This window comes from Chiloscyllium plagiosum, unplaced genomic scaffold (assembly GCF_037043375.1).
Source record: "Chiloscyllium plagiosum isolate Xiang-an unplaced genomic scaffold, Cpla_swu_hap1 HiC_scaffold_19, whole genome shotgun sequence".
NCBI lineage: Eukaryota > Metazoa > Chordata > Chondrichthyes > Orectolobiformes > Hemiscylliidae > Chiloscyllium > Chiloscyllium plagiosum.
In genome coordinates this window covers 45,108,503-45,121,600 of record NW_028270157.1, presented here as the reverse complement: position 1 = coordinate 45,121,600, position 13,098 = coordinate 45,108,503, and the positions used below count along the sequence as shown (strand labels likewise).

Here is a 13,098-nt window from a genome sequence, read left to right as displayed (position 1 = left end):
TTGGGTTGGAGACTACGAGGAACAAGATGGTACCATAATACACTGATTCTATTGTGAGAAGCCAGACATGCTCCCTGGGTAAACAATAGGAATTCCAGCCATCTTTCCATTTTTTTTAAATTAACGCGGTACTCTCAGCACATTAAAAGCTGCAACAGAGACAAAGGACACCAGATAAACCTCCAGCAAGGAGAAAATCAAAATCTCACTGCAAAGGAGTAGTGGAAAATCTGTTTGGAAATGGAGTAGCAGACCGCACCCCATCTAATAAGAGACAGATTACAGCACAGTTTGAGTCTGTCACTCACTCCCAACTTCATAAAATTCTCATTTGTGTTAAGTCAGTGATCTGCAGCATGCTTTGGGCAGAGTGCTTCTTCCAGTCACAGCAGAAAATCTTCTTCACTGCCAATAAATTCAGCTTGATACTCAACCCTGTGCTATGGGTTAAGCACAATGTAATGGGCTGCCTCAGCTCTAATCTTTTATTCAAGTGACATGACTTCACCATTCTATGTATTCATCTGAAGGACAGAATAATCCATGCAAATTCATTTTCTCTATTAGTTAGATGTGTATCTCTCATGACTTTTACCTTTTTCCAGTGATATGAAAACTTTAAAGTTCTGTAAATGTATTACAGCTATATCATGTTTTAATAATTTATTTTTACATATTAGCATTCAATGCATCAGAGATGCACATTAGCACCACACTGTCTAGCATTAGCATACAGTAACACTGATGCAATGAATTAACTTCTCATTCATATGTTCCTCTGCATGTTTGCATCGCTACCAGTTGCAAAACAAAGACCTTATGTCGCTGAGGAAAAGATTTTGTGAAAATTAAGTCCACATAGTCTTTCAATGATCTCCTCACCTAATCCCAGTAGTAAACCTTTCTGTTGTTTTTAAACCAAACTTATAGACATCTTGCAGATTAGATTCCCTACAGTATGGAAACAGGCCAACAAGTCCACACCGACCCTCTGAAGAGTAACCCACTTAGACCCAATTCTCTCTGACTAACACTATGGGCAAATAACATGGTCAATTCACCTGACGTGCATATTTTTGGACTATGGGAGGAAACTGGAGCACCCAGAGGAAACCCACACAGACATGGGAAGAATGGTCAAACTCCACACAGTCAGTCGCCTAAGGTGGGAATTGAACCCGGGTCTCTGGCGCTGTGAGGCAGCAGTGCTAACCACTGTGCCACCGTGCCGCCCCAAACACAATTGATCAAAGGTAACCCAGTGTGAAATAAAAATACTTCTTTTAGTACAAGACTATTCAGATATACACATGTAAATAGGGAAGCTCCTCAAGTGCAAGTCCAGAAAATCACAAACCTTGGCGTATGACCAAACAGAGACTCTTCATCATAGGACCATTGCCAGGTCAATTAAGGACCATACATTGATTTATATGTGATTTGATATAATAGCCTGATAGTGTCTTTGTGAACAGATAGAAAATAGTTAATAATTATAAATAACTACTGTTTAAAATGCTGTGATGACCTATTTCTTTGCTACCATGCTTTTTAATGACACTGGTGGGACATGATTGTGCCCACATGTCATTTTCTGAACATAGCCTTCAACCAATCATGGTCTGTTTTTTCAAAAGGGCTGATGACTGAGAGAAGACCGTCAACTTAATGAAGGCAGAAATATTTCACCAACCATTGTTAAAGTCTCACTATGCCCCACATACTATAATTATCAATCACACAATCCAGCAGGATGTAGATAACTTTAATATCACAGAAGAATAATCTCTAAAATTTGCCAGTGAGGCAGCAAGTAGAATTGGCAGGGCAAATTCAGCATTTACTCATAAATCTGTGGAGGCAATGAGGAATCAAACCTACAGAAAAGCACACAAAACTGTGATAATATGAACCCTTTCATGTACCCGTGAGATGTGGACTAGCTACTCCAGAAATACTAAAGAGTTGAATAAGTTTCACATGAGATGCCATCCAACTCACATGGCCATGAAATGGGAGGGCCAAGTGCTGAAAGTTGAGGTCTTTCCATATCTTGGAAGACAAACCTAATGCCAATTGAAAACTTTAAAGTTCTGTAAATGTAATACAGCTATATCATGTTTTAATAATTTATTTTTACATATTAGCATTCAATGCATCAGAAAACCAGAGTCACACAACCAGAGATGGCCAATAATTTGTGAACCACAACGTCCCATGAACAAAAATAGATCTGAATGATCTATTCATCCAGTTGTTTTGATGGTGTATGCTGAAGCAAGAATTGTCATAACTATAATGCTCTTCTTCTTCAGATAATGAGATTTTCTATTATTTTCCCATCCATCTAAACAAATAAGCAGGGGTTTAGCTTTAGCTCTGAACTAAAGGATGGAATTGTTGTCAATGCAGCCCTTCCCTAACATTTCAATGAAATGGCCCTTCATACTATATGCCAATGATTTGAAGTGAATTTGGACATACCATCTTTCTTGACTTGTAGATAAACTAAATTGCTACCAACAAAACCAACCTACTCCTCAAAATAATTCTCACCTTCTCCAAAAGAAACAAAATCAGCTATCCCAGAAACCTGATGAATCAGACATGTTAAAGGACATGTCTCATATGTAGGATATATGCAAGATTTAAAATCATCTACAGGTTTGCTTTCAAAGCATAGGGAGTCTGACGTAAGAAGGTGCTGAATTGGTATAAGTTACACGGCTATTCTTATTTCACTAAACAAACATCACCTTCATGTGTTGCATTAAAAATTTATTTTCTTTTTAAAAAAGGTACCTACATGGGATTGCCACCAGCACCTAAATAGCATTGTAACCTCTGTTATTGTGGTTGATGTTAAATGAATCAAAAAACTTTTCACAACGTTTTGAATTTTAGAGACAAAAAAAAGTAAGTTCCAATTTTAGCTCCAAAGACAAATCAATGTAGAGAAAGAATCACTTTATAACCCATTCAGCAATGCAAAGAACACTGCCTGCAGAACTTGTTAAAATTAGCTGGTTTGTGAGTTTCTCCTCACAAGGTACACTGAGGCACCCTCTTTAAAGGTGAATCAAATCATAAAGGTAATATACTACATAACAAAAATAAACTCTATGACTCTATAGCATGCTTTGTGTGTACTCGCATTTACTCTCACGGTCTTACAGTAAGCACACAAATAATATCACATCCTGGCTAAGTCATTCATACACAATACCTGTACATTACTGTAAATTCAAGCACCCATCTCCTCGAAACCCTTATATGTTGTTTGGATACAATTCTGATTACTTTGGGATTATGTTTGAAACAAGAGTGACAAAGTGGAAAAAGTCTGATGAAAAATTTAGGTAAAACCATTTTTATCCTCAAATCTCATGCACTAGAATCATCACCAGCAGAGCACGGTACAATAACTGGACTCAATATGCTGAATTAGTGACAGCATCTCAAGGCTCTGATTTTCCTCAGCGTAATTAACATCCATCCCTAAAGCAAACACTTGCCAAAGATTTTCACAGAGGAATGCTGTCCTTCCACATTATATTGAAGCTTAAAAATAAATATTTCAACTGCATTTTATTCTGCAAAAACTGATGATAGACAGAAAAAGGTGCAGAGCTCGTGTTTTGCACACAAACCAGACCAGTGGCAGGTGTTCGTCTGAATGCTTCAGTCTACTGAGTGTCTTATATTACGCGTAATCTCGAAAGCGTCAACTCTCCTGGCTGTTTCATCTGAAGACCACACAAAAGCAGCATGCAGGGACTCTGACTGAGTAACTCAAAAGTACGCAGCAATGTTTCAGATCTGACCGAGATTCTTTCACCAAATCTCATCAGAAGCTACAGGTTTTTAGTTTCGGTTACCGGGTTTGGGAAAGGATTGTGGGTTATCCCCGACTACAGTATAAAAAGTTGGCACTTAAACTATTTGTGTAGCCCCTATTAGCTCCCCAGAGGACAGCACTGAAGCTTGGGAATGGGAGATGTTTTAAGGAATAATGCGCAGCAGACCTTCGGGAGCGAACCCTAGGGGAGGGTGAGAACATACTTCAGAAAAAAGCAGGAACTTAATCAGTGATCAACACAAGTATCAGTAACTTCTCAAGAGAGCAGGATAAAAACTACCAAACCGTCATTCCAGCGACCAGAGGGTTAAAACTTCACAGAACACTCTACAGATAGCAGACACGTATTCCACAGGAAGCCTGGGTTAGGAATAGGTCATCCATACATATTTAACCAGTTACTTAAATTCAGATGATTAAAAATAAAGTATTCATAAACATGGAATGGTTGCAAAATATAAACTGGGCTCTAGCTGAAAGTCTGATTGCCCTGAAGCGAAGAGTCTCTCGGTACATTCACATGATATCTCCCTACCCTACCCCCAGCGCTTTTCAACTCAGACTCTCTTTGAAACTCAGCTCTGTCTTTTGTCAGGGTCGGTTATAATCTAACACATGGGAGGAAAACAGAAAATTACTCAATTTGTGGAATTGCCTACCTCACCGATTCTGGTTGCTGGTGAAACTCTGTTGCTTGCAGCTTCATTCCTGCAACAAATAACCCAATTAGGCAGCATTTGCCTGTATTTCCTTTTCAAAAAAAAACTTCACTTGGGGATGAACTGGGGGAGGGGGCGAGGGAAGTAAAATCGACTCCTTCTGCCTTTGGTTTGCTTTACAGCCGAGGACCTTCGCTAAGAAACTCCATGTCTCAGCCAGTGAGGGAATGCTTGGTTCACCGGGGGCTTGCTTTGTTTCAGGTCTTTTTGCAGCTTCCTCTCTGTCATCCCTCTTTTGCACACTCCCTTTCTTCAGTGGCCTCCAGTTTACTGGCTCTGACGTCTGTACTCAGCCCCTGCCTCCCTATTCCCACACCTCCCTCCTTTGACCTCCCTTGACTTCTTTCCATTGAACTAATCACCAGCTGCCTCTGAACAGTTTTGTTGCCATAGCAACCGTTGTCCCCTCTCCAACTGTACTGGGCCAAGACTACAATAAACACACATTCTACAGTTTCAGGCACATCAAACGTGCTATTAAAGAGGCAACAATTCGACAGTCCAAATATTGTTTCACTGATTGGCAACCGTTTGATAATACAGCAGGACTTTACTGCTGAAGTATACACGAACTATTCTCTCTCCCTCCCCCTTTCCATTTAACCATAATTAAGCTTTAAATAAAACAAAATCTATAAACACAGATCATGTTGCTGCTTGCCATGGGTTAATATAATAGCAGCAACAATTCTGTACACACAGTGATTAGTTTATAATTTCTGTTCTGTGCTTTCTGGATTTTTGAACAAGTTACACAGGCAGCTCAATAACACAAACTACTCCAGCTGCTGAACATCTGAAATAAAAGCTGGAAATATTCGGCAGGTTAGGCAGTATCTGTGGAGAGAACAAGAGTTAAAAGTTTCAGGTTGATGATCAAAACTTCACATCCTGAGGAATATTTCCGGCATTTTCTGTTGCGATTTTATGGACTTTCCTCTTAGTCTAAGTAGAAACAACATTAAGAAACCACTAAACCACACTAACAAATCTGACTCTTTACAAAGAAAGCATGCTCTTCAATATTGAAACGTTTCCAAACTAATGTCACAGGAGTATTGAGGAAATGCTGAGACACCTTCAAACAGTGATTTTAAACTGACCTGGAGTTACAGTATAAAACATCCAGTGCACTGTCTCCTGGGGTCACTCTCTTAAAATGAGGATCTGAGAAAACTCAGGAGAGATTATTTCTGCACATTCAAGTTGGCAATGCTGTGTTCATGGTGCCTCCAAAAATAGACAAATAATTGTGAATGGTGATGAAGGGTCCCCCTTCCTCTTCTGACATTCTCTCCCACCCCCATCTACCACTCCCCTTCCCCCCAACTCTTTCTTCTCATCTTCCACCATCCCTTGCTCTCCCATGACCCCTCCCCACCAGACTCTGCACCACTTATTGGGCGGCACAGTGGCTCAGTGGTTAGCACTATTGCCTCTCAGAACCAGGGACCCAGGTTTGATTCCAGCCCAGCCTCAAGCGACTGTGTGGAGTTTGCACATTCTCCCCGTGTCTGCGTGGGTTTCCTCCGGGTGCTCCGGTTTCCTCCCACTGTCCAAAGATGTGCAGGTTAGGTGAATTGTCCATGCTAAGTTGCCCATAGTGTTCAGGGATGTGTCGGTTTGGTACATGAGTCAGGGATAAATGTAGAGCAATAGGATCGGGGAATGAATCTGGGTGGGTTGCTCTTCAGAGGGTCAGTGTGGGCTTGTTGGGCCAAATGGCCTGTTTCCACACTGTAGGGATTCTATGACTTCTTCCAGTTCTCTCTTATAACCCCTCCCTCCCTCAATCCTTCTGACACTCCCCTACCTCTCCTATAGACATATCTCTCTTCCCCTCCAACTTCATCTCTCATCTGTCCATTCCTCCCCTTCCTTTTTCCTTTCCACTCTCCTCACTTCCTTACTTCTCCTCCTTCATCACCCCCCTTGCTATATATCCTTCTTCTCCCAGTCCCTTCCCCAAATTCCACCACATTCCTTCTCCTCCACCAGCCCATCCCAATATTGACCTCCCCAACCCCTTCACCATCCCTCCTCAAACTTATTGCCCTTCCCTACCCTACACTACCCTTACCCTCACTCCACCTCCTGCAACCACCAGCCCCACTCTCCCTGCTTCTTACTTCCCTCTCATTTTCCCCCAATTCCATTCACCCCCTCTACTGCTACCCAGCCCTCTTCCATTTCCCTTCCAGAGAGTCACTCTCTCCTCCACAGCCCTTCTCTCCCCTCTCACCACCCTCCCCATCCTCCTTTACACAATCTCACTGGGCTCTCCTCCTCCCCTCTCCATCCTAGTTCCCCTCTATCTCCTCCTTAGCCACTTTGATCCTCCTCCTCCTCCCTACCCCTTGTCTCCTCTCCTCCAATCCACTCCTCCTTTCCCCTTTCCCGTCCCTCTCCCCTCCCTTTTTACCAAACCCCTTTCCCCACCCACCCCCCTCCCCAAAACCCAACTACCTTCCCTCTCCACGCCTTCCTTTTCCCCTTCCCCATCCTGGATCATTGCCATTTCCGGACCACTGTAAGGGCACGGTGTTGAGGTTTGCCTGTTTCGACGGAGGGAGGGAAATATCTCAACCTCTGTCTGTACACTGGGCAAAGCAGCGCCAAGGGGCTGTGCCCAACCACAGCTACTGCCTTTGGGCGAACAGGATAACTAGCTGTGGCGTGTACTGATCGCTGACACTCCCGTTTCTCATGCATTAGCCCAAGTGCTGGGAAATTTCACAACTCGGGTCAACGAAAGATCAGTCATATGCAAATAAGTTGTGAAATTTACAATTAAAAAAATGCATTGGATTCATTTCGAAGAAGCAACCTGTAAGGGTGGGGGCAACAGCCTGCGTCAGCGATTGCTGCAGTCACCTCAGCTGGCGACAGTCCAATACCAGCCTCAGGTCAGGTGGAGCTCCCCTTCACTCTGCAGTACACTCACAAGCAAGAAAAAGGCCAGATTGGGGTAGTTTCATTCCACACAGCTGTTTTATATATAGCTTGTACCATCAAGGATCTTGTGAATCTATTTAATCTCTTCAAGGGATAAATGCCCTTGGGCACAGCTCCAAGAAAAAAAAACTATTTCTCCACGAATCTTAGATTTCAAACTATGGTCTAACTTGGCTGGGCACAATATTCAACAAAGGTTGTGGATCCCATTTGGTGGCAGGAGGGTGTATATTTCTCTCCTGGTGTTGACCACTGGATGAAGCACACTGCAAGTGCATGGAGGCGAAAGCACAATCTCTGTGGTTAATCTTCCTGAGGGGCCAGACTGAAACATTCCAGATCAACACCAGGCTTTCTATCGGAGGACCTCGAGATGCTTAAAGAGGCAGATCAGATACAATTGTCAGGCCATTGGAATATGGACATAGTTTCTCCATTTTCTAGGTTTAAAAAGTGTCATAATCTAAAAACATTTTTGTATAATATGATTTGGAGATGCTGGTGTTGGACTGGGGTGTTCAAAGTTAAAAATCACACAACACCAGGTTATAGGCCAACAGGTTTATTTGGAAGCACTAGCTTTCGGAGCACTGCTCCTTCATCGGGTAGTTGTGGAGGACACAATTGTAAGACACAGAATTTATAGCAAACGTTTATAGTGTGATGTAACTGAAATTATACATCGAAAAATACCTTGATTGTTTATTGAGTGTCTCATCTGTTGGAATGACCACGATAGTTTCACTTCTTTCAAGTGTAAATCACAAAACGTTTTTTAAAAGTTACATTCTCAGGTTAACTGTAACAATTGGTGTCAGGCCAGATAAGATGTTGAAAGTGTTAGCACCCTGTGTGTTGCTGTCTGTACCATAATGTTTAGATTTTTAGGCTAGATTCCCTACAGCATGGAAACAGGCCCTCTGAAGAGTAACCCACCCAGACCCAACCCCAACCCTATATTTATTCCTGACTAATGCACCTAAGATGATGGGTAATTGTTGGTATCATTGGAAATCTTTGGCAACTTGCTTATGCCCGCTGTTGTGCCAAACATGGAGATATATAAGAGGACAAGATCCGAAACATTAGAGGGTCAGTGAAGATTATGGGGGGCATCGGAAGAAGCCATGAGAAGGGGATTGAAAAGTGATCAGCTGTTGCAGAGGGGAAACATGATGAGGAACTGATGGAAATGGGACTTCCAAGAAGAAAAAGCTGAGAAAGACCCAAGACTGGAGGGAAAATGCAACAGCGAGAGGCTGAAATCCAGTGGGATTGGTAGAGGAATGACTGACTGACAGGAAGAGATGGAGGAGGAGGATCTGCCAGAATCATGGCAACCAAGGAGAGTGGAAGAGGTGCAAAGAAGGCAGAGGCTGGAGGTTGTTATTGGAAACTACGATTTGAGTGTTGATGATCTGTATGTCTGTTTAACAGGTGTTGGACATGGTTTTATCAGGTACTCCTTAAGAGCAGTTGGATGATCTGTAAGGGAAGCCTGAATTGTCAGGGATGGCCACACTGTTCGTGCACTTACAATATTGTCCACAGAGGAGTTGCCAAGTTGTACAACATTTGGTCGCACACGTGCAGGTCCTGGAATTCACGAAACAAGCCCTTCAGTTTTCGACAGTACACAAAATCTGTCTTAACTTCAGTACTTAGGTAATATCCTTCCTTTAAAAGGATGATCTTGGAGACTCTCTCCTGCTGGCCCAGAAATACAAATAAAAACAGTTCAGTTTCTGGGCCCCTTCTGACTGTCCATTACTGTCCCCATTTAGGATTACAAACAAAATCATCGATTGAGCCGATAAGCAAGAGAGGGAGCAGAGTGAGCTCAGTCAGAGAGGGAGGTGGAGAGGGAGCAGAGTGAGCTCAGTCAGAGAGGGAGGGGGAGAGGGAGCAGAGTGAGCTCAGTCAGAGAGGGAGGGGGAGAGGGAGCAGAGTGAGCTCAGTCAGAGAGGGAGGGGGAGAGGGAGCAGAGTGAGCTCAGTCAGAGAGGGAGAGGGAGCAGAGTGAGCTCAGTCAGAGTGGGAGAGGGAGCAGAGTGAGCTCAGTCAGAGAGGGAGCAGAGTGAGCTCAGTCAGAGTGAGAGAGGGAGAGGGAGCAGAGTGAGCTCAGTCAGAGAGGGAGAGGGAGCAGAGTGAGCTCAGTCAGAGTGGGAGGGAGAGAGGGAGCAGAGTGAGCTCAGAGAGGGAGGGAGAGAGGGAGCAGAGTGAGCTCAGAGAGGGAGGGAGAGAGGGAGCAGAGTGAGCTCAGAGAGGGAGGGAGAGAGGGAGCAGAGTGAGCTCAGTCAGAGAGGGAGAGGGAGCAGAGTGAGCTCAGTCAGAGAGGGAGAGGGAGAGGGAGCAGAGTGAGCTCAGTCAGAGAGGGAGAGGGAGCAGAGTGAGCTCAGTCAGAGAGGGAGAGGGAGCAGAGTGAGCTCAGTCAGAGAGGGAGAGGGAGCAGAGTGAGCTCAGTCAGAGAGGGAGAGGGAGCAGAGTGAGCTCAGTCAGAGAGGGAGAGGGAGAGGGAGCAGAGTGAGCTCAGTCAGAGAGGGAGAGGGAGCAGAGTGAGCTCAGTCAGAGAGGGAGAGGGAGCAGAGTGAGCTCAGTCAGAGAGGGAGAGGGAGCAGAGTGAGCTCAGTCAGAGAGGGAGAGGGAGCAGAGTGAGCTCAGTCAGAGAGGGAGAGGGAGCAGAGTGAGCTCAGTCAGAGAGGGAGAGGGAGCAGAGTGAGCTCAGTCAGAGAGGGAGAGGGAGCAGAGTGAGCTCAGTCAGAGAGGGAGAGGGAGCAGAGTGAGCTCAGTCAGAGTGGGAGGGGGAGAGGGAGCAGAGTGAGCTCAGTCAGAGAGGGAGAGGGAGAGGGAGCAGAGTGAGCTCAGTCAGAGAGGGAGAGGGAGCAGAGTGAGCTCAGTCAGAGTGGGAGGGGGAGAGGGAGCAGAACGAGCTCAGTCAGAGTGGGAGGGGGAGGGGGAGGGGGAGCAGAGTGAGCTCAGGCTGAGAGGGAGGGGGAGAGGGAGGGGGAGAGGGAGCAGAGTGAGCTCAGTCAGAGTGGGAGAGGGAGAGGGAGCAGAGTGAGCTCAGGCTGAGAGGGAGGGGGAAAGGGAGCAGAGTGAGCTCAGTCAGAGTGGGAGAGGGAGCAGAGTGAGCTCAGTCAGAGTGGGAGGGGGAGAGGGAGCACAGCGAGCTCAGTCGGAGAGGGAGAGGGAGAGGGAGCAGAGTGAGCTCAGTCGGAGAGGGAGAGGGAGTAGAGCAAGCTCAGTCGGAGCGGGTCAGGGAGTGGGAGAGGGAGCAGAGCGAGCTCAGTCGGAGAGGGAGAGGGAGAGGGAGCAGAGTGAGCTCAGTCAGAGTGGGAGAGGGAGAGGGAGTAGAGCAAGCTCAGTCGGAGCGGGTCAGGGAGTGGGAGAGGGAGCAGAGCGAGCTCAGGCTGAGACGGAGAGGGGTCAGAGCGAGCTCAGTCGGAGCGGGAGAGGGAGAGGGAGAGGGAGCAGAGCGAGCTCAGCCGGAGAGGGAGAGGGAGCAGAGCGAGCTCAGGCTGAGAGGGAAAGGGGTCAGAGCGAGCTCAGTCGGAGAGGGAGAGGGAGAGGGAGCAGAGCGAGCTTAGTCAGAGAGGGAGAGGGAGCAGAGCTCAGCAGAGAGACAGGGAAAACTGTCCAAACTGCAGAAAAGCCTCCCTTTCCCACTGCTGCTGCAGGCGATGGGGGCCGATATCCCGGAGGATCTCAAGGAGGTAACGGGCCAGCACACCTCACTGTTTGCCTTGGAGGCCTCCAAGATAATCTTCCAGTGCAGGGTCTGCACCATGGAGCAGGATAGGATGTGCTCAGTGTTTCTCCTTCCAGGAGGTGCACTCAGAAAGCTCTGTGCTCAGCAACCTAAAGGAGCAACATGGCTTGGTCATGTCATCTCAGTCTGACATACTGAGGATCAGCAAATCCTTTTATACCAGTCTGTACGACACAAATCCCACAGACAGAGAGTCCGAATGCAAGTCCCATGCAATCAAAAGCAAAGGAACTTAGGATGGGGAACAAAGAAACAGCAGACTAACTAAATTTCATATTTGCTTTTGTCTTCACAAAGGAAGACACAAATAACTTGCAAAAATGTCAGAGTGAACAGAGTAAAGAAAGGGAGGGACTGAAGGAAATTAGTACTGGTCGGGAAATGGTGTTAGAGAAATTAATGGGATTAAAGGCCAAGAAATCCCCTGGGCCGATAACCCACATTGCAGAGTACTTAAAGAAGTGGCCTGAGAAATGGTGGATGCATTGGTGGCCATCTCTCATGATTCTGTAGACTCTGGGACAGTTCCTATGGATTTGGGAATAGCTAATGTAATTTCACTATTTAAAAAAAAGCCAGTGAAGAGAAAACAGGAATTATAGATGGTCAGCCAGAGTAGGGAAAATGCTAGAGTCCATTATTAAAGTTATGCCAGCACAGCACAGTGACAGGACTGGACAGTGTCAACATGGAAATAAAATGGATGTCATGCTTGACAAATCTACTGGAATATTTTGAGGATGTCTCTCAACCTCTTCCCTTGCTTGAGGTCTGGTGGCCCTTAGGTTAAATCACCAGCAGTCACTTCTCTCTGATAAGACAGCAACCCCAGTAAGGTTATGGCGACACAAAAGGTCGAGTTGATATGGGGGAAACCAGTGAATGTGGTAAGCTTGGACATTCAGAAGGCATTTGCTGAGGTCCCATAAGAGATTAGCAGGTAAAGTTAAAGCATATCAGATTGGGGGTAATGTACTGACATGGATACGAAACTGGTTGGCAAAAGGGAATCAAAGATTTGGAATAAGCAGATATTTAGAGTCATAGAGATGTACAGCATGGAAACAGACCCTTCGGTCCAACCCATCCATGCTGACCAGATAATCCAACACAATCTAGTTCCACTTGCCAGCACCCGGTCCATATCCCTCCAAACCCTTCCTATTCATATACCCATCCAAATGCCTCTTAAATGTTGCAATTGTACCAGCCTCCACCACATCCTCTGGCAGTTCCTTCCATACACGTACCCACCCTCTGCGTGAAAAAGTTGCCCCTTTGGTCTCTTTTATATCTTTCCCCTCTCACCCTAAACCTATGCCCTCTAGTTCTGGACTCCCCGACCCCAGGAAAAAGACTTTGTCTATTTATCCTATCCATGCCCCTCAATTTTGTAAACCTCTGTAAGGTCACTCCTCAGCCTCCAACGCTCCAGGGAAAACAGCCCCAGCCTGTTCAGCCTCTCCAACCCTGGCAACATCCTTGTAAATCTTTTCTGAACCCTTTCAAGTTTCACAACATCTTTCCGATAGGAAGGAGACCAGAATTGCACGTAATATTCCAACAGTAGCCTGACCAATGTCCTGGACAGCCGCAACATGACCTCCCAACTCCTTTACTCAATAATCTGACCAATAAAAGAAAGTATACCAAACACCTTCTTTACTATCCTATCTACCTGCAACACCACTTTCAAGGAGCTATGAACCTGCACTCCAAGGTCTCTTTGTTCAGCAACACTCCCTAGGACCTTACCATTAAGTGGATAAGTCCTGCTAAGATTTGCTTTCCCAAAAT

At 45.5% G+C, this 13,098-nt stretch overlaps 1 protein-coding gene across 3 annotated transcripts in view; it reads right to left on the bottom strand.

Annotated features, from left to right (window-relative positions):
* Positions 1 to 13,098, bottom strand: part of LOC122559606 (DENN domain-containing protein 2A) — a 148,218-nt gene that overhangs the window by 113,287 nt on the left and 21,833 nt on the right. Inside the window, exon 1 of one of the 3 annotated variants that reach the window (XM_043709381.2) lies at positions 4,519 to 4,795. The exons of 1 other annotated variant lie outside the window; for it this stretch is intronic. The gene's annotated coding sequence lies outside the window, so the exon portion shown is untranslated. Of the gene's footprint in view, positions 1 to 4,139; positions 4,161 to 4,518; positions 4,796 to 13,098 lie in introns of those variants that run through there. One more of the 3 variants, XM_087997286.1, reaches the window with a different exon arrangement.